Source organism: Malaya genurostris, chromosome 2, assembly GCF_030247185.1.
Source record: "Malaya genurostris strain Urasoe2022 chromosome 2, Malgen_1.1, whole genome shotgun sequence".
NCBI classification, from domain to species: Eukaryota; Metazoa; Arthropoda; class Insecta; order Diptera; family Culicidae; genus Malaya; species Malaya genurostris.
The window spans coordinates 257,736,055-257,762,570 of NC_080571.1; the positions used below are offsets into that span (position 1 = coordinate 257,736,055).

The 26,516-nt window shown below is 36.6% G+C and overlaps 1 protein-coding gene across 1 annotated transcript in view; it reads right to left on the bottom strand.

Annotated features, from left to right (window-relative positions):
• The window catches only part of LOC131429632 (proton-coupled amino acid transporter-like protein CG1139), a 40,741-nt gene extending 14,925 nt beyond the window's left edge, over positions 1-25,816 (bottom strand). The window contains exon 1 of the mRNA XM_058593883.1: positions 24,980-25,816. The gene's annotated coding sequence lies outside the window, so the exon portion shown is untranslated. The remainder of the gene's footprint in view (positions 1-24,979) is intronic.
• Positions 25,817-26,516: the final 700 nt, after the last annotated feature.

Sequence of the window (26,516 nt, forward strand, 5' to 3'; positions counted from 1 at the left end):
CTTATAAAGAGAAATTCTAAGCTATGTCTAAAAAACAAATTGTTAATTTATAAACAAATTTTCAGACCAGCCATGCTTTATGCAGTACCAATTTGGTCAAGTTCACCAGGAAGAAAACGCTTTAAAGGATTCAGAATAAAATTGTGAAAATGATTTTGAAGCGTCCTCCCTGGTTTAGTACAAATGAGTTACACAGACTCACAAATATAGAACCATTAGATGTAATGTCACATAATATTATAAGCAAATTCCGACAAAAATCGATGCAATCTTCAATTGAATCGATTCGCTCTCTGTATTAGTTAGTAAGTTCTAATTTGGCGGTTCCCGGGTTGGCGGTTCAATGCATAGGGCGCTGGTCTTACAAACCAGTTGTCGTATGTTCGAGCCCCGACCTGGAAGGATTCGTAGTGTCAGTAAAATCGTAGCACCAGCCATGCACTGGTTCTGTACACTCTGAATCGGCTGCGAAGTCGGTTAAAACAGAGGGTCAAATTCCACTACAGGGATGTAATACCAAGGCTTTGCTTTATTAGTTAGTAAGTTAGTATATAAGTTCCTTTTCCCCATTACACCATACAAGTAGGTTTAGAATTTTTCCTACACAAAAATCACAGAGTTGCGGAAGCAAATAATGTCTTTATGGTAATAATCAAATCATGTATATAATAGGGCTGAAAAATCACCACTTGTGGCTGAACACCCAATTTAAATCCTAATGATTTAATTTTAACTCATATTCCAATAAATAGTTATTAAAAAAATAGATGTAAAATCACAAAATACAAGACATAATAAGACATGAAATTTTATGATTTTCTCTTCAAATCGTTGTGTCAAAAAAATTATTAATTGTAAAACAATGGCATCCAAGAAGAATATTCACATTCACAGAATATTTCATATTCGGAATTTCAGGGTATCATGTTCAAAACATTGTAAAAAATATATACACTTACTTTTCTCCGAGATGACCTCTCCGATTTTGAAAATCTTAGAACTTAGAAAACATATGTAAAATCCTAGAGCCCCCTATAAATATTGTATTTTTTTCTGAATCTGACTTCCGGCTCCGGATGTGATGAGTGAAAAGTACTTCGAATTTAAGATTGTAAAAAGGAAAAAGTAAAGATGAGTAAATCAAGTAAATTCCTCTATTTAACAGGTATTGGTAGCAAATGAACCGGCTACACCAGTTCCCAGATTCCGGCTCCGGAAGTACCAGGAACAGTTTGCTATACTGAAGACGCCTGCAAAGTTTCATTCAAATCGGTGTATGTAAAAGATGATGATTTTTTGATCATTCCTGTAGCTACTTATGGATAAGAATATGAAAAAATTTAACAACCATGCTCCAAACGTCGGCTAACTAAACCTCACATCTAAAAACAATAAACGCACCAAAAGATATATGCGGCTTACTTCATGCACAGTTTAGTAACTTATATCCAAGTGACACTTTCAATTTATTGCAAATCTCGGAAAGCCTTCGTGGAAGCTCAACGTGACTAATATATAGACAAACACAGTACTGAATATGTGTTATTACAGTGATTGAGGTATACCGGAAATTAAAAACCTTGCGGAATATCAACTTTAATGACGTTCCGGTACACCCAAACCTGCGTTTGCGCACACTTTTTTTACGAAACTTTTTTTACAAGTCAAATTCCAAAAAACGTAATCTTTTTTTTACAAACCAAATCCCAAATCACGTGAACTTTTTTTGAACCTACTTCATAGAAAAAGGTTTTTGCATAAAAAGAAAATGACTTCTGGGTAATTGATAGTCCATGGAAAGCAGAACCATATGATTATTTTTGGAACGAGTTTGAAGAGTAGATTCCAGAAAACGTTGTTCGGGGTCGTTCCTAAATCCTAGATGGCCGGTTTTTTTTTAAATTCTTTGAAAACACACTACGGATATTTTCGAAACAGATGTGATGTCTAGATACCAAAAAACTCTGCTTGAGGTCGTTTGGAAAAGATAGCATCTTCCGATGATATTCCGTGAATAACTTTATCATATGGGTATTTTCGGAACAGATTTGATGTGTAGCTATCGAAAACGTATTTGTTCTATTCCATACCTTTTCAATATTTTATCTAAACTGGATTTTTCTTCGGGTCGTCAGGAAAGAAATTGCACTTCGACGCATTTTGAAACATTGTTTCGAAAAAGCGTTAACTTTACGTCTGCTTAGCGGTTCAAATTAAATTGTTTAAGTATACACTAAGTAGTTCAATTTGAACTGCGCTTCACTGACGAGCCGAAGACGAAACATTATTCATTAGTTAAGCTGGATATGTTTTTCTTGATCGTTCCTATCGGAGAGCATGGAATCATTTAAAAAATTAGTTTTGAATATTAGACATGTTGTGAATACAGCTGCATGTGCAGCTCAGCCATAGCCGAAGCAGAAAGACCTCTAGACCAGATTTCGAGTGCTGCAAAGTACGACCTACAATTAATGCAATTGAAGGCTTGCTAAAAGGAATGCACCACGACATGCACTAAGTATCAAAATGTTTCATTATCATATAAACAATAATACAACATACGACAACTGTACTGTGGGACGAACTGAGAAAATGTCCGTGTGTGTGTGAGTGTATGCATGTGTGTTGTCAACAAAGAGTCTCTAACGAAAGGTATCTTTGCCACCCTGAACGCTATTGAATGGTTTTGAGATCCATTTACTTTTTGAGTTATATGAAGTTTTATGTCAAAATTTTCAGTTTTTGCCTTTCTCATTATGCAATCACTGTGAAAACCGACTTTTGAACCGAGGCCCGGAGGGCCGAGTGTCATATACCATTCGACTCAGTTCGTCGAGTACGCAAAATGTCTGTGTGTATGTGCGTATGTGTGAATGTAACGTTTTTTTGTACTAACTTTTCTCGGAGATGGCTGAACCGATTAGCATAAACTTAGGAAGGTCTCGTAGTCCCATACAAAATTCCTAAATATTATTTGGATCCGACTTCCGGTTCCGGAATAATGGGGTAAAATGCGCAAAAAAATGTGAAAATAAATGCACTAACTTTTCTCGGAAATGGCTGAACCGATTTTCACAAACTTAGGTTCAAATGAAAGGTCCTGTGGTCCCATGCGTAATTCCTGAATTTCATACGGTAAAGTGTGTTAAAAATTTTATACCATCACTGCCAAGAGCGAAAAACCGTAAAAAGTTTTCTAAATCGACCTCAAATCTTTTCCAATTAATAGTTTTCATCAGTAGACGGACAAACAAACCGATTTCGGTCATTCTTTTAAAAATCGAGAAAAATTATTTTGAAGAATACCACAGTATTATATATGATAGTATGATTGATATGAGAAAGGCATCATTACACCACTAGGTGGAATAAAACAGGTTTTTGACAATATCTGTCACAATTGACGTTGAAAACAGAATATGTTTTGAGACCTAGATTCCGCACGGTAATAGCTATCCAACAAGCCATAGATTGTTAGAATCCGTCCATTTTTAACGGAGATATCGATATTTTTGTGTAAGTGACTTTTCGCCTTATTCCAGTAGTAGTAATGTTTGGAAGCAACGTGGAACACGATTTTTTATACAATTGTTTCTAAGTACCAAAAAGACCGTACAGCATCCTTTTTCATGACATTGTGCCTCGGACCGATTTTAGCACGGTTCGTTTTTGGCAACACAATCGTTCGAAAATGACATATGTAAACCAGATGATGGCAGAATTTTCGAGTTGAAAGCAATTCCATAATTATATTAATTTAAACTACTTACAGCAATAAATGCTAGAAAAACATAACAGCCATATACCATTCGAATCAGTTCGCCGAGATCAGCAAATGCGTGTGTAACAAATATTTTCACTCAATTTTTTTCGGAGATGACTCTACAAACTCAGATTCATATGAAAAGTCGTATGCTCCCAAACAAGATTCCTGAATAATGTTTGGTTCCGACCTCTGGTTCCGGAACTACATGATGATATGTGAAACGAAATTAAAATTGTGTAACTCATTTTTCTCGTAGATGGCTGAACCGTTTTAAGATTCAAATGAAATTTAAGAATCATCTAAGATTCAAATGAAAAGTTTTAAGATTCTGTAAAACATCTTGTTTTTCAGTCAGATCCAACTTCCGGTTTCGGAGATACAGGGTGCTTAGTATAAAAATGTCTATTTCACATCAATTAATCAGGTTTATCGGGTTAGCAGATTTGGATAGTCGATAACCACTCACTTACTCTAACAGCTATAGTCCTGGGGTGTCCTTTGCTGTATAAAGCATACGTATCCACAGAACTCGGTCCATGGCTGCTCGTCGCCAGCCACTCAAGGCACGGATGCTTTTCAGATCATCCTCCACTTGATCGATCCACCTTGCTCGCTGCGCTCTTCTTCTTCTTGTACCAGTCGGATTAGATTCAAGAACCATTTTCACTGGGTTGTCGTCAGACATCCTTATGACATGCCCAGCCCATCGTAGACGTCCGATTTTAGCTGTCCGTACGATGAGTCGTTCTCCTAGCAGCTGTTGCAATTACGCCAGAGATGGTCCCCAGTACCTTTTTTTCGAAAACACTGAGGGCGCGTTGGTCCTCTGCCAACATAGTCCAGGTCTCGTGGCCATAGAGAACAATCGGTCTAATGAGCCTTTTGTAGATGGTCAATTCCGTGCGGTGGCGTACTTTACTCGATCGAAGGGTTTTTCTGAGTCCAAAGTACGCACGATTCCCTGCCAAAATACGTCTCTAAATTTCTCTGCTGGTGTCATTATCGGCGGTCACCAGTGAGCCCAAATACACGAACTCGTCAACCACCTCGATATCGTCCCCGTTTATCAATATTCGTGGTGGGTGGCGTTGTGTTTCTTCTCTAGAGCCTCTTCATCTCATGTATTTTATTTTTGACGCATTTATGGCCAGTCCGATACGCCTAGCTTCAGCTTTCAGTCCGATGAAGGTTTGCATCATCTTCTCAAGGTTACGTGTCACAATATCAATATCGTCAGCGAAGCCAAAAAGTTGTACGGACTTTCGGAAGATCGTGCCACTCGTGTCGATTCTCGCTCTTCGAATCACACCTTCCACTACAATATTGAACAAGATCCGAGAGTCTATAACCAAATAAACTTATTTCAGTTTTAGTGGTATACAGTTTTCGATTCGGAAAGTACCCAAAAATTTAAGTCTACACTGATTTTCAAACATTTTGAAACAAATGTAAACTATACAGCTACTCAGGTGAATTTATCTGACTTCGGCTACACCGATTTTCGAATTCCGGTTCGTTTTCTCATTAAAAGCGAAATCGAATCTCAGAAACAAAAATTTAAATTAAAATAAACTTATAGTCCCATGCAAAATTTATTTATTTTATCCAATTCTGACTTCCGATTCTAGAATTACAGGATGATGAATTTTCAAATTTCAAACCGATGTAGAAGATGACAATCCCCAAAAGCTTTAAAGTGGGACTATTGCAATTTATTCGTCATGTGTTCATACGAATCGGTTTGGGTAATGCTGGTTCCTGAATACCGGCTCTGGAAGTACCGTAAATAATAACGAAAAACTCTAAAGTGGAATTTACTTCGACATCTCATGAAATTGTTCATTCGATTGTCACACGTTTTAATTCAAATTCCATCCAATTTGCAATTTTCGACACTACAGGGTAATGAGTGACAAAAATCTCAAATTGCCGCTTAAACCGACGGTCAATAAAATAATATCATGACAACTAAAACAACGAAGAATATTTATGCAAAAAACACATGCGGATTGATAAAAAAGGTATCATCTCACTGCTAGGTTTTTTTTTTTAATTTGCATTTGTTTTCCAGTTGTGTTTCATAAAAAGTAGAAAAAATTAACCCTGATGAACAACAGCTCTTTCAACACGTTTCGAAAAATGTACTGTCATACTTGGTTAAAAATAAGATGTGGCTCATTGCTGATGTTAATTATTTTGATTGTGATAGAATTATCTTAGCTTAGTTGACCGCCCGTGAGTTTTCCGTAATTGATCAGAAACCAGTTGAAATTACATACTGAACCAAATGCATGATACTTGTGGAGTCGTAGATCCTGATCAACGTACATCCTACACTGCTACTCTCATGCAGGTCATTATATAAAGGGAAGGAATGTTAGTTCAACACTTGTTGCTGAGTGTTGCTACTCCGTTATTAATCAGAACCATTTATACTTGCAAAATGTTTTTTTTCTGAAACAGCTTGCTTTGGAATAGCCCGTAGTTTCACATTATGTAAACTGCATTGATATCTGCATGCTGATCAATACCAGTCCGGTCACGTCGGGATTTAAATCTACTTGGGAAGGAAGGATTTGTTATATTGTTGCTACTAGAAACCGAGGAATCCTCTGCATTTTCACATACATCATAGGAAGGTGTTCTTTGTTAGTCAATTTTCGAATGATATTATCATGTGTTTATTGTTCTGGGTAGCCGGCTACCGAGAATACATTTCTATTTGAAATAATATGTGCTTCCTACTAAAATACGAAGTTCCTTCAATTCATTACATTCGTTTTTAAATAAGGAGGAATATAATAAGACATTGTTAATAAGAAAAAAGTGTAATATATCTAAGGAACGATACCCTGCTATCCTGCTTTTCCTATTCGCATTGCTGTAAACAACGCGAGATAATACACCATTACTAATAAAATAAACATTCGTGAATGGGTTTGCTGTAATCCAATTTTAGATTTTCAGCTTGAATCACACGATTGACTTGTAATTTTTCACACATTTCATATAATTCTGATAACACCGACAATGAAATGCAGATGGCGCTTCAATCGGTTGATATCGTTTAACTTTGGGCGGTAAATACACAATATCCGTCGCTTAAACGTTTTTAGTTTTGATAATCAACATGATTCAATAAATAACACTTTTCACGAATCAACACACATACCCCGTCAAATATTGGAAGAAACTGATGTATGGAATCGACTGTTTACTTCAACAAAAATAAGCGTCAAAGAGGGACTGTTGTGCGACATGCAAATAATTGGCTTTCAGGTAATACATGCTAATTAAACAAACCATCAAATTTCGCGAAGTGGATGGAAGTTTCCGGCATCGTCAGCTGTAGGGTAAACTTCGGCTCACAAAGAAATGATAGTTTATTATTCGGAATGCCCAACACGACTGTGACCACCGTAATAAAGTGTCGTTTAATTCAATCAAAAAACAAGGGAAATTTTATAACAAGTGATCCATCTGAGTATCACGTATTATATCATAAATGAACTTCAATTTCGGCATACTACCAAAAATCGAAAGTGACACTAGAGATATCCTCAACCAAGACACACATTTTTCACCAAAAGCAACAAATGTTTTAGCTCGGTAGTAAAATGCTACGAAATTACTAGCAATCAAATTGAGTTGATTTCTCATCGAACCGGTTTTTTCTTGATACCAGACCTTTCTTTTGCGCATATCTGCATCTGCTACTCAAACCAAAAATGATACGCGAAGTGTCACCAAAGCAATTTGATGGCTCCTGGACGCAGCACAACTCACTTGAAGGGGACGATAAACATTCGCCTGATGGATCGTAAAATGTTAATGGAAGCTGAATGAAGATATGTAATGAACGAAGATCGACGAGCAAGATTGGATACGACGTAGGGTGACATGACGACAATAGTACCGTTGATCAGGTTTTATCTGCGGTTTTCCAAATAATTCCCAGCAAAACTAGATTGAACGTTTCGTTACATACAGGTTTCTGCTAATTTTCGCTAATCCCAATACGTATCATTTCACTAGCAAAATTCCTCAGGTGCTTCGAGCTGACGATCTCTCTTCTATATAACCAATATAACTGGTAAACGTCAATCTCGAAGAGACCTTGTGGTGCTCGACCAACATATGTTCGTAACAAAGACGTTCTTGTTTACCACCGCGTACCGAGTGGTCAACGGTTTCCAGTTCCTTGCATTTATTGTCCCCTTTACGGAAGAGCCCTGGTAAAACCCAACTGCAAAAAAAAAACACGTCGATCGACGTAAGTTAACCAACCAAGAAATCCAAAATCCAACTTTGAACCAGTTGTAGACCAGTTCACGTGATTTCCCCTTTCTGCGTACAACCAGAGCAGTTTGATGCTGAAAATTTCCACTAGGAGTGTGTTCTAGCAATTACACCGGTAAATGTTGGAACGAATAATATTGGCGGTGAGCCAATCAAGTACAATGATGATTACTGATGCGTGACATTCAGCGCACATGTCATATGTGAATAGTATGATGTCGATTGGAGTGCGATTAACTCTCGAATGTAATAAATATACATGAGGCATTTGGCTGCTGGATCTTTTGACAGTTAAGTGCTAGAAGAAAAGATCATATTCGCTTCGATAGATTAAAGACATTAGCATAGAAAATCTGAGTTAATCTTTAATTAGCATATAAAGATGGACAGATCAAAACTATTGGTCCCTTTTCTATCAACAGCAAAACAAAACAGACGATTAACTCTTAAATGGATACCTGAAATAATAAAATAATAAATAATTAAACATATATTCATCACCTAATGAGAGATCTCTAGCACAAAGTCCGAATACCACAGCGCAGTATCTCACAGTGACATCAAAGGGTTAAAATAAAATGAGCATGAACCGCCCGCGCTCAAATTGAAATCGACAATAATCATTCCATGAACGTCCTTTGGAACGATCATCGATCGCTGTAATGTGAAGCTTGCAGGGCGTATTCAAAAAGATTCGATAATATGTGGAAGATAGAAATCAAAATAATCAATGCAACAGTACAAAGTAAATGACATCATTCCTGGTTCTTTCGAAGGTAGTGATGTCACGTTGGCAAATTTATCCGCAAATCTATAGAATTCTTATGAACACTGCCAATTTCTGCCAATTCGCAGAGTGTAGCAAGTGTATTCAAGTTTTCCGAAAAAAATCAGTGAACATCATTTCAATCATTATCCAATAATAAACTTAACAGTCCAACTATGTTACTTCGAAGCACCGTTACGCAATTGTTAGAATCAATTTCTTGTGAAGGGCATTCCGGGGAGCTTTATCAATGCAGAGAAATGTGAATTACGAACTGAATTGATTACTGAATTCTAACGGCGCATCAAGTGCGTGGGAAACGTATATTATTTTCCATGTGCCGGAAAACTGATAGGAAATCAGAATTTTATGAGCTAACCGCATAAACGGTAGACCCGCGAGATAGATTGGAAGTCTAGAATAATTTTCCGCAGTAATTGTTTGCTTCTCTATAAGAGTGTAAATCATGCGGAAACCGCGCAATTCAGACAGTAGAGGGCAGAGCTGATATCTGTCAACTAGCAACATTGTACGATAAAGATAGGATTGCTTGTGCTACTGGACAGCTGCCAACCAGGCTCTACAAATCACCACAAATATTGAGTGTCTGAGAGCCTGTGTGTCAAATTTAAAATTCACCTAAATATTCCACTCGTCAGGACGCTCATTGATTGCAGAAGCAATTGACATTATCTTCATTTCTCCTGTCACTGCTTGATTACGATGTGACTAAATAGTAATTGGACAGCATAATAGCATAATTGAAATACATTCATTCACTCCAATAAACGTAAAGTAAGATGACTGTTTGCAAAGAATAATGAACTTTATCAATTTATGTTTATGTTAGTGCTCTCATTTATTTTTTTTCATTTCAACAGGGAATAGAAGAATGAGAGAGAAAACAAACGAAGTCACCTGTCTGACTGAGCATACTTCTACTTGGTCATAGAACTATCGAGTATCTCGTTTGACAGTCACTTTCACAGTAAAGATTAAAGTTGACTATCGTTTAAGTCAGTCCGTCAAAATCATTTGACATGACTGACAAATTTCTACTCTGGTAGAGGGTATGTCAGACAGAAATCATTTCTAGCATCTCCATGGCTCAATTTTACTTGATATGATTTAAATGATAGTGTTTCATCGATTTTATCGTTTCGCCGAAGATTGAATTTCAATGAACATTGTTTCGAAAGTGAGTTTTAATGTATTTTCATATCACGGTAAACGAGGATGTTCAATTAACGATTCAATTGGTTAGTGTATTGTGAATACTATATTTTTTATTGAACAAATAAGGCTTAACATTATTATATATGAGTGAATTCCAGCACCCTCGACTGCCTGCTGTCCAAAGTTTCAGTAATTGTGCTCTGTACTTTCTGTTAAAATGTTCTTTTCTTGGAATTACGGTACCCTCATTCATCTCAGCTACAGTTGTAATCTCATATACGAAAACCATTAGTTAGAGTGAGATCAATGTTGCTCGAGTATCAAAAATGAAAAAATAACGATAATGATCATCGTTCGCTACCCTTCGTCTTTGTTCGATAATCGCTCTGATATTCGGACTTTTCCGTATATGTATTCGGGTTGCTCGCATAAAGATCTATTCCTTGCAGTTGTTATTTGCATTGAACATACTCCCGAATGCCTTAACGCGAATGTGGAACGAATATTCATGCAGCGATCATCGCCGCGTTGATCGTTCGTGCTGTCTTAGAAACAAGAAAATTAGGATGTTTCCCTCTGCATTAGTACCATAGTCTTATGTGTGTGTGATGAACCATATTCCAGCACTCCCCCATTACTGCTACCTCAGGAGATACCTAAAATTAATTTATTAAATGAAGAATGCTTCGCGGAGAATGGTATCCAACGATCATCGAAGTGACGCTATTCGAACCAATTCAAAGAGTAAAGTAAATGAACGAATGACAAACGAATATATTAAAACGAACATGCACGATGTATACCAGCAGCGAAGAAAGTATTAGTAGATTCGCTTTCTCTATGATTATTGCTTATTCATTTTCACCCTTCTCTCTTTCGTGCAGTGAATAGTTCAACGTTGTTCGAGACGGGCATGGGTATAGACAGGATATTCCTAGCGAGAATGGGTGAAGGACTTTGAAGGTAAGATGAAAATAACTAACATTCGCTCAGTAGCACAGCGTTGTTAGAGATGATTTTATGATCAGTATCGTTATGGATCATTTTATTATAAGTTGTAATTTAGAGGATGTGCCCCATGAAAATAGTTTGCTTCTCGCTTGCATCATTTGAATTTTTGCAAAATACAGAATTAATGGTAAACCTTCTTTTGATCACCATTCAACTCGGTTCCACGGGGTCACACAAAAGGCAATGATTTTCAATGTGTGTGTTTGCATTTAAGAAAAGCTCCAGCACAAAACAAGAATTAATCTCAACCCGACTTGTACTCTGTGCAGCTTGGTAATGCATGAAATTGTTGTTTTGAATACCAGCAACGAAATCATTTGTAGCTTTTTTTTCTGAACACCGTTTGCCTTCTCATGCGTTTGCCTAGCATCGAAATTCTACAGTTTCTTCGCAGTCGAGGGAGTGCTAGATGATCGTGAACAGCACATTTCATCATCAATACCAATAGAGTTATACGGTCCTTTTCAGGGCATTCAAAATTTTCAAACAATTACTATAGAAAAAAAATACTTTGCCTGGATACAGATAAGTTTTTATGGGACACAGAAAAACTGCTGCTTAAATTAAAAAAAAAAACTAAGAAGAGATTGTGACAGTAATTGTGTACTCCTACGTCAAAAGTTCTAAGGACCTCGCAGTTTTACCAAAGCTAGGCCAAAAAAGATAATGCATCTCGATTTATAAAAGATCAGATTTATTGCTAAAATTTACAAAGTTCATACTGTCGAGCACGAAAACGTCTAATAAAGACCATTTATACCGCTTATACCAAACACTGACAACATTTTGAAAACTGTCGATTTTTTATCTATTCAACAAATTTCAATTAGTTTTTTGAATTTACTCACGCCTAGCCATTCCTTCGAAGCTTGAAAAATTTTGTAGTGTGATTTCTCGAAACACCCGTTCACACGATTGAAGAATTAACTACTTAGCCAATTGACAGTTATTTTTTTTTTTTTAGTAAAATTTTGAGCAATGAACCTTCGAAAGTTGGCCATTAACGTAAAATAAACTTGTTAAAGCACTAAAAAAGCTATCTTACAATACAAACAACCAAAGGGTCGTACTTGTTTTCAGTAAAATCAACCAGATGTACTAGAAACACACTGTCCTATCAGAATCGGCACGTGGCACGTTATTAGTTATTTGGAAATGTGTGCCTTACCGTAGCTTCTCATCATTTTCCTGATAAAAGGAACATAGAAGGGTAATTTGAAGTGGGTGAAGTAGAAAAACACCATAAAACAAAAAGAAATAAATCGTTCTGCATTCATGAAAGGATGCTGAACGATCTGCACGTGCCAAAACACACATTCAATAAAACGTCCAACCCTCGAGAGGATTAAGAGATTTTACAAAAGCGAAACCATTCTGCTTTTCTGTAAGAATGCAGAATGATTCGCAGTATGTATGAACAGAAGTAAATTCGGCACCCCATAAGGGTTGCCAAACAATCTGCTGAAACCTTTCAAGGTAGAAATAGAAAGGATTCATTAACTCCAGGAGGAACGATGAACTTCTCTGACTATTGCTTCTTACCATATCTGGTGAGAAACGATAGAATATCCTTCAATTTTAGCTCACCATATACAGATTCAATTATTTATAGAGAACCAAAAACCCGGATGCGTAGTTGCGTCAATGCGTGACGGACACATATCAAATGATATAAAGTACGCAGTCGCACTTACACAAATCACAAAAATAATACTTAGCACGAATAGTAGCCATGTGATGGATGAATTTGCAATGTCCAGCTAGAGCTATGGCCAGAATCCTGCAATGATGCACAGTGAGAAAAAAACCAGGAAACCCGCGAAGAAATCGGGAACCATGGAAAAAGGCAACAAACAAGAGTGCTTCTTATGTAAAAAAAAATCCAAGAAATTCAATGAAATGGTTTTTAATGGCCGCACGAATCGCCATTCTGCTCGTTTTACCTCAAATGCCCAGCAGTTTTAGGGTTTACTGTAGTATTTGTTCTGTAACTTCAAAATAAATCGAGTGCGGTCTACTAAAATAGCTTGATTTTATGTAAAAATGTCTGGAGAATCGAATGGAAGAGTGTACACTGGCCGCATGAAATATGACTATTTTACCCCATTTCCTCCATTTCATGATATCTTATTGTAAATCGTCCTTAAATCTCGGTAAAACTTATTGGAAGTTTACTAAATCTAGCTTATCTTATGTGAAAAAGTCTGTAGAATCGAATGCCAGAACTTATACTGACCGCACGGAGCGTTTTGCGGCTACTTTACCCCAATTCCTCCAGTATGTGAAATTTTAATCTAAATCACCCTTAAATCTTAAGCGAACCACGTTGAAAGCACACGAAAACTATCTTATATTATGTAAAATAGTCTGGAAAATTAAATGGAAGAACCTAACTGGCCGCACGAAACGTTCTGGTGACTATTTTACGCCATTTCACTTCTAATCGGTTCTACAGACTTTTTTACATAAGATAAGCTGGATTTAGCAAACTTCCAATATGTTTTACCAAGATTTAAGGACGATTAACAGTAAGAATCTCATGAAATGGATGAATTGGGGTAAAATAGCCACCAAAACGTTTCGTGCGGCCAGCGTGGGTTCTTCTAATCGATTCTCCAGACTTTTTTACATGAAAGTAGGCTTTTCCAGAATACCGCACTCGACTTTTTTTCAAATTACAGAGCGAATGTTATAGGAAACCCCAAAACTGCTGTACATTTGTGGTAAAACGAGCAGGATTGCGATTCGCGCGGCCATTGCAAATTATTCCATTGAATTTCTTGGACATTTTTACATAAGAAACGGTTTAGTTTGTTGACCTACCTCAATTAGTTCATGAGTTATAGAATTCTTTGCGGGTTTTTATAGATTTTTTCCCACTATGTGATGCTTAGAAATATGACCAGTACCAGTGGGGGGGATAGATCCAACACTTATTGTTTCAAAAGATCGCATCTACTACGGCGCACTCCACTCCAGTGTCACAGGAGGAAGATATTTGTTAATTTACCTTCAAGCGATAGTAGTATTCGTGCGCGACCCAGTATATTCCGACGAAGATTTATTAAAACTGAATTCGCCGGTACTGAACGTAAGCTAAAAGGTAATTGTTAAATACTATTGCAGAACGAGCAAGAACAACCAAAAACTTCTTCTATATTTGGCTTCTACAGAAGAAACGAGTGAATATGATTTATGCAAATTATAGTTTCGTAGGACACAAATCTCAAAATAAGAAGCATAATTTTGCAAAAACGAAAGATAGATAAGAAAGAATGTGTTCTAAAAATTAAGAAAAAATATGAAAATAAAAAATGTTGGTTGAACGAAGTGATAGTATTGTGAAAAGAGTGTCCAAATGCAGATAAACTTCTATTTAAACACAATTTACAATAGGTATGTGATATTATTAGCTTAATTGGTCGACATACAATAAAAAACTTTATAAAACGATTTCTTTTTAACTAAATAAAAAAAACGAATTAATGTTAAATTAGCCGCGAAAAGTCTCGTCATTCATGGTGTCACAATATGACCGTGAATTCGTATGCCCATGCGCCATAACTGGATGCACTATATTGCTACCATGGATGAACGCAATAAAACAATGTCAACAACGCTAAAGCTATCGCCAGTGATTTCCTGTAGATGCACGTTGCTTCCGACAGCATTTAACGCCGCTTGAATATCTAGTAGTATGAGCTCACCTAATTCGATTACGTGCTAAGCTGACATTCATCATACAGGTAATTATAAATCTTTATATAGTGTGCAGATTAATCTAGGCTAACCAAAAGACAATTTATCGAGCAGAACAGTTTGACTCGTTCTATAAAATCAATGCACTCAAAGATGTTTACCGTTTCGACGTGGTTTTCCTATTTGAATAAGTACCGAATTAAATAATATTTCGGTTATTAGACTTAAACCATAAATAGTATTACGCGAATTCAAATTCGATATGAAACGTTTCACGCCTAGGTGGATCGCAGAAAAAAAAACTTATCCAAGATTCAGCTGTCCATGAGTTGAGATACCAATACCTGGCGAAACATTCGAAGCAGAATAATATTGCACGCTTTCCGTCATAAGCGACATGCGACATCGATTCTTACTAGAACCGATTTCAAATTTCACATATGACTCGATAGACTTGACATTTCCCAATAACTACAGGTGCTAGCGTCGTACATTTCCTCACCTGGTTCATTTCTAGAAAAACGAAGACAATTTCACCGAACAGTAAATGACAGCAAACGATCGAGAACCGAGCCGGATCGTTGGAAGTACTCATTCCGCTGCAAATCAGTAGTGCTGTTGATACTAATTTAGAGCTCGAACTAGATTTAATCGGTTTACGCTTACGGGTTACTATAGGGCAAATAAAACAATAGATTCGTCTGTGTTTAAGAGGTATTTCACTCAATTGGACGATGAGGTGCATTAGACATCGAAGACTAACGAGGAATTGCTGAGCTGATTTGAAGATTACAGAGTAGGTGTCTTTACGGCGGCGTTCATCAAATTGAATAGAGTTTGCAAAGTTTGTGAGAGAGTAGCGGTATTGCCTGTCTCTAAAACTACAGTTTGAAGAGGTTCTGAAATTTTATAGAATCTGTGCCATTACTATTAGCAAGACACTAGTAATTCTCCAAATAAATATGTTGCATATAGTTCTTCTGCAGTGAAAATGTTTTTACTATTGCGTCTTAATGACACGAATTAGTAACAAGAATCAGATACCAATATTTCGATAAGCTTTTTGCAACCTTCATCAGTGTATCAGTTTACTATTTTCTGTCATTAGTGACGAAACAGTAAAAAATGGCTAGTAACAGTTCGGCTGAAAAGTTCGTATCGCTTAATAGAAACACACATTTTTTTGCCAAAATTCGTTTTTATTATTCAACATAATTGCCATCAGAGGCGATACAGCGATTATAGCGACCTTCCAACTTTTCGATACCATTTTTGTAGTACGATTTGTCATTTGCCTCAAAATAGGCCTCAGTTTCAGCGATTACCTCTTCATTGCTTCTAAATTTTTTACCAGCGAGCATTCTCTTGAGATCTGAGAACAGGAAAAAGTCACTGGGGGCCAAATCTGGAGAATACGGTGGATGAGGGAGCAATTCGAAGCCCAATTCGTTCAATTTCAGCATAGTTTTCATCGACTTGTGACACGGTGCATTGTCTTGATGAAACAAAACTTGTTTTCTTCTTCATATGAGGCCGTTTTTTGAAATTTCGTCCTTCAAACGCTCTAATAACGCTATATAATAGTCACTGTTGATGGTTCTTCCCTTTTCAAGGTTTCCATGCGAATCCCAAAGAACAGACGCCATAACCTTACCGGCCGATTGTTGAGTCTTTCCACGCTTTGGGTTCGGTTCATCGCGTGCAGTCCACTCAGCTGACTGTCGATTGGACTCCGGAGTGAAGTGATGGAGCCATGTTTCGTCCATTGTTATATATCGACAAAAAAATCGGTTTTATTTCGATATAACAGCTCCAAACACTGCTCAAAATCATCAATTCGTTGTTGTTTTTGATCGATTGTGAGCTCACGCGGCACCCATTTTGCACAAAGCTTTCTCATATCCAAATATTCGTGAATAATAGGTCCAACACGTTCGTTTGATATCTTTAGGGTGTCAGCTATCTCGATCAACTTCGCTTTACGATAATTGAAAATCATTTTGTGGATTTTTTCACGTTTTCATCGGTAACAGCCTCTTTTGGACGTCCACTGCGTTCATCGTCTTCGGTGCTCATATGACCAGTACGAAATTTAACAAACCACTTACGAATTGTTGCTTCGCCCGGTGCAGAGTCTGGATAACACTCATCAAGCCATTTTTTGGTATTGGCGGCACTTTTTTCATCAAAAAGTAGTGTTTCATCAACACACGAAATTCCTTTTTTTCCATTTTTTTCACAATAACAAAAGTAGCTTCACTCAAAATGCAATATCTCACAAACTAATAATCAGACAGCTGTCAAATTTATACACGTATCTTTTGAAGGTTGGTACTAACTGAAAATGGTATGGATTTAATTCTAGTGGCGCCCTCTCATAGAAACGATACGAACTTTTCAGCCGATCTGTTACATAATAAATTCATTGCGAAAATTTTCAGCACACTGGATAATAGACTAAGAAAGCTAACGAATTGGCAATTATCCTAATCGAGCTCAAGCTAAAAGACCTGATCTCATCGTACACAACTTTGATACACTGAAATACGTGCCTGTATTGTACCATTTGTTATACTTAATGGAAGTACAGTGACATGACAATGAAATAGTAGAACTAAATGGTGACTAAAAAGTATAATTCTGAGTCTCATCTTGTTTCAACCAGAATACTTGCGGCATCGTACTGATCCTAATTTTGGATGTATGTTAAATAGAGGTGTCTGAAAGCATGTCAATGCTAGTGAGCACCATAAACACAACAGTAACTACGACGTCACGACTGCACTTAGCTAAACTGGTATCAACCGAAAGCTACCTTCGGATGCCGCGAGATAACACGCGATTCGCACTGAACCCGTCCGCCATCAGACCGCACTACCTCAACAAGACATTCGCATTTAAAATTTCAGTAGCGAGCTTTATGATGGGTGTGTAATTTATACTTTCCCCCATTCCCGCTGCCACTGGCATTCTCGCTCAAAACAATAAATGTCACTATCTTATAATTACCAACCCCAGCAAATGGAACAGCAATCCTTCTCATCGAGTGAAACTGCCGTTCGGTCTGTCAGTTGGATCTTACCTGATCGTTTCGGCTAGGAATACTAGTGCTTCGGTACTTTTTGGCAAGTTGAACAAACCTTCCGAATTGCGACGAAGTTGTTTTTCTACACAGCTCATATGGCGATCTTTCGCGAATACAAATGAATTTGTTTGTTGTGGGGAAAAATTCTAATATTTGACACAGTTCTGGCAATTCATTGTAATTCTAACAATGTTCTAATTCAAACTATTTCACATTTTTCAACTCATGTGATAAATTAACAATCGGAAAAAAATTTGTATTGAGTAAGTAAAATTTACATAATTGCTTCAGTTTATATTCAATTTAAATTGATTGATTGATGAAGTGATAAAAAGTCCAGCTACAGCAATTAAACTTTAGAATATCGCCAGGGTAGTCGCCTACAAGTTGGGGGCTCGGGTTATAGCTTGTTGAAGATTATATTTATTACAGTAATTCTGTCGGTAGATTGCTTCAGTGAATATAATGAATTCTATGTCAATGCCACACTAAAACTAAACAAGTTTGCAACATCCCATAGGTATGTCTCGGGCTCACTGAGTAGCGTTTTAGTCTTCGTTATTGATTAAACTGCATAATTTAAGTTTGTGATGAGTAATACCAGAGCCAATAAATTATAAGGGCTGATAAATTGTACTAGAACTAATGAATTATTGAAGCTTAATGGTCACAAAACAGTAAAGTTCATATCACACATTTGCAGTCAAAAGTTTTTCTCAGTTGTGTAACTTTTTTGCTCCCCTTCCTCTTAGATGGATAGTTGTACGATTCTATTGAAACTAAGAATCCTTCCTGGTCGGAACTCGAATATATGTCAACTGGCTTGTATGACAGGATTCTATGCATTGAACCGGCAACCAGCCGAAAGTCGTATTGACACCACCAGGTGAATTAAAAGTTTTTCTTGCTAGAATTTCGTTCTTCAAAAGTCATAGTTGGTTAAATTTTCATCGATTAATGTGTAAAAATAAGTAGGTGATTATTTGAAAGCTTCGAACATACTTTTACCATTTTATACGAAGATGAATTTTTACAATACACACCAACAAAGTTTGAATTTGACAGGTGACTTAATCCCTCATACGATGTAATTCAAAAAGACCTAATTTGTCAAATGACGGAAAATCTCATTTGTAATGACTTAATGTTAGATTAGCTTGAATTTTAGAGGTTTCGACTATAACTTGCGTCCTTGTATTAGGTGTGATTGTATGCATTTTAATGCACCTTTTACCACATAAATAAATAAACAAATAAATACCAGCCAAGTAGACGTGTACTTCTGTGGCTCAGTCGATCAATAGACGTACTTTGTGATCCAATGATTCTCAGTTCTATTCGCGCGGCGGTCGTAATCAGTATATCTTTTTTTTGTATTTCAATGAATTTCATGTCTTGGAATTTAAGACACAACATTGAATGTTCTTCCACGTGAATTTGCTTGAACTTCGACACTCCATTTATGTGCATCTAATATAATGTAAAATCACAAGAAGTGTGTAATCTCAGCGTAATCGTTAAAAAATTGATTTTAATATTATAATATATAGCACTCCTCAACTTGACTCCACTAGATTTAATCATGCAAAAATCGATTCTAACCAAAATTGAATCGTGACTAAAAGGAGCACCTTGAGCAATTCCAGATATGAATAGCAAGTCATCTGACTTTGGATACTTCGATTCGAATGAAAATTTACGCACGTTTCTTGTTTGGCGGAAAGACAAATTCGACTTGAAACCTGGTTATCAATCAGGACGGATGTTTTTTTGCATGCACTTTCGCCAAATCGTTATAACTCGGCATCTGCAAATAGTATTGTGGAATGTTGAATGCTTTTACATGTGTTAGTAAAAAAAAAGTCTCCTTAATTTTTATTGAATAATTTTAAACACTAAAATTTTGTTACTGAATTTCGGAGAAATAATTGCAAACATTTGCATCACTGAGTGCTCGATAGTCGTCTCGGCAAAATTTGTAAAAACGAAGAATCTAGGTAATCCTAAATTTGGTAGCTGTCAATTATTGCGGAAATTATAAGCAAAAGTTTTACTGAAAGCTTGGCAAAAATGTTCATAACTAAATTTCGAATTTCCGAGTCATCATTAACTGAGCGTAGAGAAGGTTTTAATTTATGAAATAATGAACACAAAAGCTCGGACTGAAGAAAGAGAGTGTTTTGAGAATCCTATAATATGAAATATGAAAAAAAATAAAACCATCGCAAAATAGCACGAGTATGTATGAAAACTAAATGATTATTTTCAAATTTCACTTTTTCGATAGGTCGTTGAATCTTCTTCGCATATAATTTCGCGAAATACCAGAATATTTTCCCTCACACAGTTTGTACCTTTGCGAGTTCCACGAGAAATGGCGACGTGGAGCTATGCAAAATCGACGAGTGACATTAGATTACAAGTATCTTGTCGAATTCCGGTAAAAGTTAGCAGACTCACTCAAAATCTCGGCAAACGCATTTTATGACTTTGATATATTTGTTAGTTACTGATAAAGTCAGTGAATTATTATGCCAAACTTCGGCAAAATGATGCACTACAACGAGATATGAGAATTTTATTTCAACGAATCACGGAAAAGAGTTTTAGGATTACAGAGTGATTAGCAAAAATCGTGTGCACGTAATTTTGATTTGTAGAACTGTGTCTACCATAGTTCAGGGTCGCGGAACTTGTAAATCCGTATGCATGGATTGCATAAAAACGCAGGTTCGAGGTTCAAAATAACAATTTATTTTCCAGCTTAGTCATGAAATTGAAGTATGGCAGATGCGTGTAAATTGTTTAAGATTTAACATTTTCAATTTGGATAGAGTACAAATCATACTGATATCAAATATTTGATTGAATAATAAGTTTAAAATAGAAATATTACAAAAATTATTGTAAAAACTTTCAACTTTTTGCCATTATCATATAGAAAGGCTGTCCAATCACTTTGAAAGTCGACTTTTGAACCAAGGATCAAAGGGCTGAGTGTCTTATACCATTTGACACAGTTTGTCGAGTACGCAGAATTTCTGTGTGTTTGTCCATGTGTGTTTACGTATGTCTGGATGTGTTTATGTATGAGTGTGTATGATTGTGTGTATGTAACAAAAATATTCACTCGATTTTCTCAGAGATGGTTAAGCCGATTTCCATTAACTTACACTTATACTAAAAAGGAAGGTCTCTTGGTTGCATAGCCTATAGAATTTCAGTCTGATCGAATTTCCGGATCGGGAGTAACGGCGTAAAATATACGAAAAAACGATTATCTTCAACTAAGATTCAAATGAAAGGCCCAATAATATTATAACCTGCTATTGAATTTCATCCGGATCCGATCTACGATTCCGATGTAATGAAATAAAATATGCGAATAAAATAAAGAAGAAGGATTCCGACGCTACAGGCTGATAAGTATAAAAATTACATTATTAAGAGCATGTTTTATACACGACACAAAAATATCGAAACAAATACTTTCAACTAGTTGTATAATTCTTCATAAGAACGGGTTTGGTTAGTTGATGATCAAATGCATTGATCATGGGTATACAGGATCTTCGTTCCCGGTTCAGGAAAAAGAGTTCGTTCGCTCAAACCTAATTCTCACAAACTCAGACTCAAACTAAAATTATTATGGTTTCATGAATGGGTTTGAGAATACAGAATGAAGGGTGAATGGAATTGCAACCCGTCATTTAGAGTGATAATGCAAGAAACAAAATATTATCCCTAATTTGACTCAAAATTGTTCTAATTTAAAATTAATGCTAGTTTCTAGCAAAAAAAGCGATTTCAGTTCCATATGAATCAGAGATAGTGGTCAACAACTGAATAACGGTACTCTTATCACTGTCTCTGAGACGATTGAGTCAATTTTCACAAACTTAGACTCATACGAAAGGTTTTACGGTCTCATAAACAGCTATTGACTTTTGTTAGTATCCGTCTTCCGGCTCCGGAACAACAGGTTGAAGTGTGTTCAAAATCTTAAACAGTCATGCGGAAACGCAAAAAAAGTGAAGCATTCTATAAACTCTTCTTAAAACTGTTTAAAAATTGAAAATATTATGCTAGTGTATGCTCAAACAAACTTTCCTGTTTTCATTCAAAATTCAAAGAAAAGTTTTTTGAAGAATCCCTTTATAATAATCATTTGTATATTAGTTATTTGAGAACAGCATTTTTACACTACTAACTGGATTGAAACAATTTTTTAGTGTAAGGATCCGATTGATTTGCAACAACTTCGTTCTGAACACTATTTTTATAAAATCAATAGTTTCCGAGCAACAACGATTTGAAGAAAGGGCAAGCAACATTTTGAGTAGCTTATTGAAAATTTCCCATTATTTCTCCATACGTGCTAAGCTTTTGGTATGCCATAATATACTTTTGAGGTAGTAAAGTATGATAATTCTTCAAACCAAAACATTGTTCAATTTTCAAGTTCTGACAGAAGCAAAGATTGAAATCTGACACTTTTGGAAAGGAAGCACCTATAGTTGAAAGTAAACATTCTATTACAACTTATGCGGAGATGTCAATAACTAGGTTGAAATATTGATAAGCATTAGCATTGGTAGTAGCATTAGAGACCGCCTACGTATTGCTACTCCGTTATTGATTAAAAGCAATTACGCTCGTAAAATTTAATCTTTAGCAACTTGTTTGGGAATAACACCAGTATTTTTCAATTATCTTTTATTCTGAGTAGGTTGGAGAATACAGATTAAAAAAATGTATTTCATTCAAGAATAGATAAATTAGATATACACTATAAAACACGAATTTTGGAGTCCACGTTGATGCACCGATGCAAAAAAATAACACATGCTTCCAATTGAAAAACGTATAGTACGAAGAAATGCTGTCATGCTATTGTTCTGGGTAACCGGCTACCGAGAATATTTTGAAGTTTTATTCTGTCATATTTTGACCTCCGGACTACCGGCTCAAGGCAGTGCTATGACTCATTTATTTAATTATAATCCTTAATTTTGTTTCTTGGATAGATAAATTAACTCTTCACCAAATAAAACAGCATTTTTCCCTTCTCATATAAAAAGGTTATGCAATCACTGTGAAAACCGACTTTTGAACGCTCGTAAATTTTAATCTTTAGCAAGTGTCATATTTCATTCGACTCAGTTCGTGGAAAACGCAAAATGTCTGTATGTCTCTATGTGTGTGTACGTATGTATGTAACATTTTTTTGCACTTATTTTGCTCGGAGATGGTTGAACCGATTTTCATGATCTTATATTTAAATGAAAGGTTTTGTAACTCCACACAAAGTTCCTGAATTTTATTCGAATCCGACGTCCGATTCCGAAATTACAGAGTGATATGTGCAAAAATAATGAAAATAAGTGCACTTGCTTTTCTCAAAGACGGCTGAACCGATTCATTCAAAATTAGACCCAAATGAAAGATACAATCGTCCTATACAAAGTTCCTGAATGTTATTTTGATTCGACTTCTGGTTCCGGAGTTACAGTGTGATTAGTAAAATACGTCTTATTTCAAATTACTTCTTCACTTTTCTCAGAGATGGCGTGACCGATTTCAAGAAACTTATATCAGGGGGACGGGTATAGCGTGATGGGTAAGTCGATGCCTTTCACGCAGCCCACCTGGGTTCGATTCCCAACCCCGCACATAGGGTCAGAAGCTTTTTCTGGCCCGAAGAGGTGAATGACCTCAAGGTTAAAACCTCTATAATCGAAACAAAAAAAACTTATATCCAAATGAAAGGTCTTACAAAACTTCCGAATTTCATCCGGATCCGACTTCCGGTTCCGGAATTATAGGGTGAAGTGTGTTTAAAAATACTGTCACTTGAAGCGGCGAAACAAAACACGTAAAACAATTCTTAACTTGCCTCGAAACTATTCCAATTGGTAGCCATTGTCAATAGACAACCAAACAACCAGATTCTGGCTATGCTGGCTCTCGGTTTCTGATTCCGGAAGCAACGGAAATAAAAAGTGAAATAATTTCTAAATTTGCCTCAAAACTATTCCAATCGGCAGTCATTGTCAGTAGACGGCCAAACATTAATTTGGCTTTCCTTGCTCTTGGGTTTTTAATGAATGACCGAAGATTGTAGCCATAGACTCAATAATGGATCCCAGTCATTTTTCTCGAAACTACATCGATTATACAGGTTCCCAGATTCCGGTTTCGAAAGTACCCTTTTTTGTTTCCTCAGCCTAACCGACCTGAGTACTGTTTCACTCTGTAGGTTATATTAGTTTATGGACAAACATTTTTGTTTTTTAAGAATCACAGAAAATTATTTTGAAGAATACCTCACATTTATATATGAGAATGTGAGAGATATGAGAAAGGCATCATTACACCACTAGGTGGATTAAAACAGGATTTCAGTTTTGCAATGACTGAGTGGTAACAGTGAGTTTCTCATTCATTTGAATTCTTCAATATATGTTTACACTCACTTAATACAAAAATGATCTTAGTTGTGGCAACTTTACGTCAAACTAACTAAAAATTAATAAACCGTGCGTTTTGATATAGTTACATGATAAACATTTACACGAAAACATACAATACGATGTGTACATAAACGACTTCAAACAACTGCACAGCAGTCGCACTCAAAACAACATTCACCAATGCATTTGAAATAAAATGAATATTCTAGGCAAACGGTAGAAACGCTTGATATCAAATTTACACACATTACTTTAGCAAACGTTCAAAAAATTAAGAGCGCACAGTTTTTGAAAAAACTGTTTGAAATATAACATCCAGATGTAAAACCCTAACAGGATCTGGTCATTAAAAATAGAAAATAGAAACTTCTTTAATTTTCGTCTTTTACGACTTGGAAAAAAAGTCAAGTGGATCAATTTTTGGCCGCCGGAAGCAAACGGCTTCTTGCTGATACTATCCGTATTCCAGTGAACACCAGCCCTTAGTAACTGGATCACATCGTCGTTGGCCTAAAAACAGATCTACATTGCATATATTTTATGTGACATATATATTTTTTAGATAGGACTTTGATATCCACAATCAAGAAATAATGTTTGCTCAAACTTCATAGCATTATCAGTTTCCAGCTGTGATGATATATTTTTCCATAAACTTGAACTTGAAACTTGAATCAGATAGTTCGTATCAATAGAAATCTTACCTAGGAGGTCGTCTCTAGATGTCGATGTTCGTATCCCAACCTTAAATGTCAAAACGGTTCACTATATCGCCAGACCGGTTAAGAGTTTTATAGAGCGGACCGGAATTTTAGCGTCGCCAAATAACGCCAAACAGCAGTTGTTTGTACCCTACTTGGTTTGCACAGCTGATTCGCAACACTCCGACTTTGCAGGCGTAACAAACAGCCTAATACAGCATAGAACGGCACCACACACATTCACCACCAAAACAGCGTTGACATTCGCCTTGAGACACTGTGAGAATAGTACAATGTTTTGAAAATAGATTCTATTGTTGAGCTTTGATTTACTTTGGGCAAATAGAGCTTGTGAATTCGGAAATTGTCAAATTATTCAACAGTATTGCAGTTATTTTCCGATAGCAAATGAATCCCATATCACCACGAAATGTTCTCCGAATTCCGATATTCTTTAGTGCAAACCGATCCGAGCGCATCCGCGACCTACGATCAACTGACGGTCGGTTCACTGTTACGGACAACAACACGCGCAACGCTCCTGGCAAAGAATTGATATTTCAGAATAAGAAACCCATCGACGGTATGACAACCGCAGCCAAGCAATGACATGTGCAGTACTACTACTATTGCTCATGAACTGTAGGGCTACCGATACCACTACTAGCCGCCGGGTGGCTGCCAAAAAACAAATCCAAACAACACCGGCGTGCTAACGAATCTCGGCCAAATCTGCGCGCGCGTTTTGATCGCCGTTCTGCAACTGATCGTGGAGACGGTTTTGCGTCACGTTTCCCACTGCTCACTGGTCGACTGCACTTTGTCGACTGGTACGTTAATCGGACTTGATAGTGTCTTTATGATATTAAACTTGTGTACCTGTATGCTACCGGTGGCGTTTGCCATCGGCACTACTATTGTTGTTGTTTCTGTTATCGGACTAAGTACCCTATTGTCTGACTCTGTAGGGGATACTGACGAACGGGGATGGAAATGTACTGCGGGCAATTCGCTTTACGGAAAATTTAGTTGGCCATGCAACCACAATTCGGCACAAGGCTATCTTCAGGTTACGTTAATGTACAAGTATTGTTTCAAATGACAAGATATAAAATATTTAAATAGGGGAGCGGATCGTTCGACCGGCCTGTGTCAAACACAAGAATCGAGAGTGTAATGACGTTCTCTAAAATAACAAAATCAAATACAATAAAGAAAGAATTTTCGAAATATATTAAGAAATTGATTTTCAAATTGTTTAATTGAATCCAACACTTAGTTCAATGGCTCGTTTTGCCTTTCTCATATAGAAAGGCTATGCAATCACTGTGAAAATCGACTTTTTAACCGAGGCCCGGAGGGCCGAATGTCATATACCATTCGACTCAGCTCGACGAACTGAGCAAATGTCTGTGTGTGTGTGTGTCCGTCCGTGTGTGTGTGTGTGTGTGTGTGTGTGTGTATGTGTGTGTGTATGTAACAAAAATATGCACTCACTTTTCTCAGAGATGGCCAAACCGATTTTCACAAACAAAGATTC